The sequence below is a fragment of the Protobothrops mucrosquamatus genome, unplaced genomic scaffold, assembly GCF_001527695.2.
Source record: "Protobothrops mucrosquamatus isolate PMUCROS unplaced genomic scaffold, P.Mucros_1.0 scaffold2411, whole genome shotgun sequence".
Lineage (NCBI taxonomy): Eukaryota > Metazoa > Chordata > Lepidosauria > Squamata > Viperidae > Protobothrops > Protobothrops mucrosquamatus.
The window spans coordinates 263,163-267,937 of record NW_015388483.1 but is presented as its reverse complement, the minus strand read 5'-3'; positions in this window follow the sequence as shown (position 1 = coordinate 267,937).

The following is a 4,775-nucleotide window of genomic DNA, read 5'->3' as shown; positions in this document are numbered from 1 at the left end:
TGGAGGATTTATCCTATTGGTTTATTGTGTCTCATCTTATTATCGAAATAGCATGATTGTGGTTTTTTTTTTCCTTTGGAGGTTTAATAATTCAATTTCCTAAAATGCTCCTTTTCATTTCTATAACAACCATATTTCTGTGTTTAACTCTGAAAAAATAATTGTTCTTCCTATAAATATCTGTTGTGGCTATTTAGCTTACCTGTGATAGACTCACAGATTAATGTACCAGGCAAGGTTGGTTTACATCCAAATATCTGGAATTAGGATGATGATGAAATACTGCAGCAGAGATGAGAGATAATTGATTTCCCCACACGATGTAACAAAAATGCATTCCATGAGACAAAAGCCACACTTCTAATACAGTGTATTTATAATGGTCACTCTATTTGTGATTATTATAAATGGTGTTTATTTAACAAGTGGGAAGGGGAAAATCATAGATGTTGCTAGCGAAACATCTGTATTGCCCTCTCAGATCCGACATATGATTGCTATTGCTTTGGGCATCAGTTGAGGTTCATGATGAATGTAGATTTTCAGCTACTTCCCAAAATATTTTTAGCTGGCTGGCATGCAACAGAAAATTGTAGCTCTTCAAGCAACCACTGTTTCGATTCAAAAGACACCATTTAGCACAGCTGTTGTTATTTCCAAGTTAAAGCTATCAACTTATTTATTAATTTATTATTAAAGGTACAATTATAACTTATTCCAGGGGAGAATGAAACTTTGTTCATTAGCCGCTAATGAAATTTCCAGGTTTTGAGTTAAAGTTCGCACCTCATTCAGTTTCTGTGATTTTGGGTGCTTCTGCTACTTGGCAATCTTTTTCTAAATTTGAATGCTGTGTTTTACAAGGCAAAAAGTTAGGAAGATGTATAGCAAATGAGGTTGGTGTAAAGTGCATTTGGTTAGATTTCCTTTACTCTTATTGCCTACCTTTCATTTCCTTTGCTCACAACTTCTTACTCTTGTTTTGCAATTTACATAACATGGTTTATCCTGAGGGATAATAGCATGATTAGTATGTAAGTTGGCCTCAAAGAGTAAATGCCACTTATTGATAGCATGCTGATTCAGATATAAAGATATTAATCACTGTTAAATTTTTAAATTTAATATGAATATTGCTGCATGACCGTTTCCTTTTACCCAGTGCCTAAACCATAATCTTATAGCTTAGATTTCTTTTCTGTGACCCAAATTCTTCCCTCCCCCAGGAAAAATGAGACAAGGAAAACTAATTTATAATCTATATTTGACTGTATTTCAAAGTTGTTGACTGTAAGACAAATTTTGTGAAAGGAAGGAAAAAAAACACATGACATCAGAGTGATATTATAAATCCATTGAGTTGTGTTAGCATATTTCACATTTTAGAATTTAGCTCATGGCATAGAAAACCTCTAAAAATTTATTGCAAGCGTGCTTTTGTGTAGAACAAAAAAACAGTCACAAAAATTTAGATCCTCACTTGAACCAAAGAGCCAGAAATACAGATGGGAACCTTACTTATGTGTAGGGGCTTCCACACAAGCATTCCTTGAATAGATGCATATGTATAAAAATCAAGATTTTATTTCAACCCAAATAATAAAACAGCACTGCACGTTTAATCCGGCACTGACATGGTTTAACAAAAACTTCCTGTTCAACACATTTTGGGAAGGAAGCTTATGACTGAACTTCAGCCATTGATGGGTGTATTGTGAGCAGAGTTGATCACGTACAAATTGCTGAACACACTTTTCACAATAACAGCACTACACTAGTGTACTGGGTATTACTTCATTTAATGACACATACGTTGCAAAAATGGAAAGGAAAAAAATTATAGCTCACAGGGCTTCCCTTCCAAATATCTCATTTATTTCCTCTATGATGGCTTGGCCTGTTTTACTGAAATCAGCCCCTGAGCTCTTGCTGTTGTGTGTTGACCGATAGTGCAGCAGCCGTAACATTGCAGTATGCATAGATGGAACAGACCTGGATCATTTCTGGTTTTATTTATCAAGGACCTCCTATTTTGATTGCTTTTATTTTTGGAAAGGAAAAGAATGAGGTCTCGGTAACCAGAAAAGTACAGCATTTCCTAAGCCAGTATAAGATAGACATTCATATTACTTTTTACCAAGCTGTGAACTCTACATCAATTGTTTTGGACTTCTGCACACATCTAGTTCATGTTGTCCTTCACTTTCCCTAACCAATTAAGCAAGTTTCAATAGTAATGCTTTAGATAGGTTAATTTACCTAGGCTGATTATTTTTTGTCTCCTCTAAATGTTTCTATTTTCGAGATTGAACTTCTTTTTGCTACTATGTCAGATTAAAGAAAAAAAGGCCAAAAATATGAAATAATAAACAAGCTAAGTTGCAACAGCTATTTTCCTCTTCCTCTATCTCACTCCACTTCGTGGTGGAATGCAAGATCTTTATTAATTGTACATGTTAATGCAGATTAATTTGCAAATGCCATTACAAAATTATTTTGAGAATGAATGATAGCAGTTAAGAGCTCCTAGAAGAATGGGAAAATAGTACTTCCCATTGGCCTTTCTGCTCACCAAAATGATTACAAAATATACTGATCCGTGATCATAAAGGTAAGTGGACTTCCATCTGCTGTTCAATGTAATTTTCTACTCTCCGTTCCTCCTACACTATAATTGTGTTGCATGAAACTTTTCAATTTTTAAAAAATCTCCTCGGATCTTGTCGTGTCCACACCTCTTCAGCTTCGTAGGTTTCACATTACCACCCAGAAAAGAGCTATTTTCACTTCATCCAATTAATGAATATGCTGCCTGAGCCCTGTACCTAAACACTCAAGAAGAATCTGGAGGCCAGTCTAGTGGGTACAGAATGATACCAAAATTGGAGGTCTTCTAGTCCAACCCTGTGCTCAGGCAGGAAACCCTATACCATTTTGGATAAATGGTTGTCCAATCTCTTCTTAAAAACTTCCAATTTGAATAGCAGTGTTTTCACTGGTTTAATATCTATGTTCTACTTCTTAAACCATGGTATCATAATTTACACATTTTTTTTTTACAAAAACCGATACTTTAGTGTCACTGAGTGAAATGTTGGTTATCATGTGCCAGGATCTCACTGAGTGACAATAAGTGTGTGGTGTGCCATGAAAGGCACAGTGAGTGTGCTATGCCTGATATCTTTTGAGTGGGTTTTTTGTGCCCTGGGATAGCTCTAGGGAAGGCTCACTGTCACGTGTTATTCTCAGTCATCCAAGCCATGATTGTCTCAAAGGTGCTTTTTCAAAAGGCAACTGGACTTTGTTTTTTCCTTGAGGAAGATGTTTCGCTTCTCATCCAAGAAGCTTCTTCAGTTCTAAGTGAATGGTGGGGAAGTCAAAGGAATATAAATCCTTCCCCTTCCCCCCCCCCACCACCATTCAGTCAGAACTGAAGAAGCTTCTTGGTTAAGAAGCGAAACATCTTCCTCAAGGAAAAAACAAGTCCAAATTGCCTTTTGAAAAAGCACCTTTGAAACGCTTTCTGTCCATCGCTATACCTATCTTTATCTGGATGGTCTTTACCCAGATGAATGCATAACTCAATACCCCCAGTTCATTGTCGTATATATGAATACATCCTCACCTTGAATACTTGTATAGTCAGGGCACTATATCCTGACAGGAGAACTCTTAAGAGTAGTGTACAAGTCTTGTAAGATGAACAATGCTCTTAAGCATCAGTGAGAAATTGGGAGGAAATTGGTATGCTTAGAGATCCTTCTATAGAAATTCTAAATTTCAAGAAAAGTACAAGGAAGACTATAATACAATTTCACATTTTTAAGAATGAAATATTACCAGTATTATCTTATATACCCAACTGAATATGGGAGACAAGCCCTCTTGTGATATTGCTAGTCCTAACAAAAAATGTTTAAGGAAATATAGGCATAATTGGTAAAACAAAGTAATGAAGACCTCATAAAAGTTCAGGATGTTGAAACACATCTGGATCAGCCTTTCTCAAGAAGAATACTTGTCCATGCCCTCTAACTATGCTAAAGTTGAGGAAAGCTGACCTATGTTAATTCAAGCAAGTCAATCAACTATCTATGGGAAGATTTTTTTCACTACAAAAAATAATTCACCAAGACTAGCTAATTCTATAAGAAGCATGTTGTGTTAAATGGAATGAAGTTGCTTGTTAAGGAGTGGTACTTAATTAAAGTATATTTGAGATGAGTAGGAAGCTTTTAATGGTCAGCCAACATGGCTGAAATCCTTACTCTTTTTTGGAAGAAAACCTCCTTAAACTAAACTTTGGATAAACAGGCATTATGCAACAAATGAAAGTTTGAATACAAAGGTATACTATATTGCAAATGCTAACTATTTTGAAGCAAAATTGTGTGTCCCCCCCCGCTTACACTGTGAGTTGGTTCTATCCACCATCCTTGAGTTGGCAGAAAACTCTGCCAGGATGTATGACTGACTCCTATCCTGCCTCTTTGCCTCTATTTCCAGTCACTGCAGTCATCTAACGTCCTTCCAAAGAAATGGGTAAAAAGCCTAACACATTTTACATACCTGATGGCTATTTTTGGACAATTCCAGAAAAAAAGTGTGTGGGGGGGGGAAATAACACTCAGTAGATAGGTTGGAGGTGAAATGACAGCATGGCAGAAATAAAAAGGTTCACAGGGTGTGTTTGTGCCATGCTTAAGTGTAAAGGTTGATTTAGACTTGTCCACAATTGTGTGTGTGGTAGATGTCAACACACACCTACGCTGTGA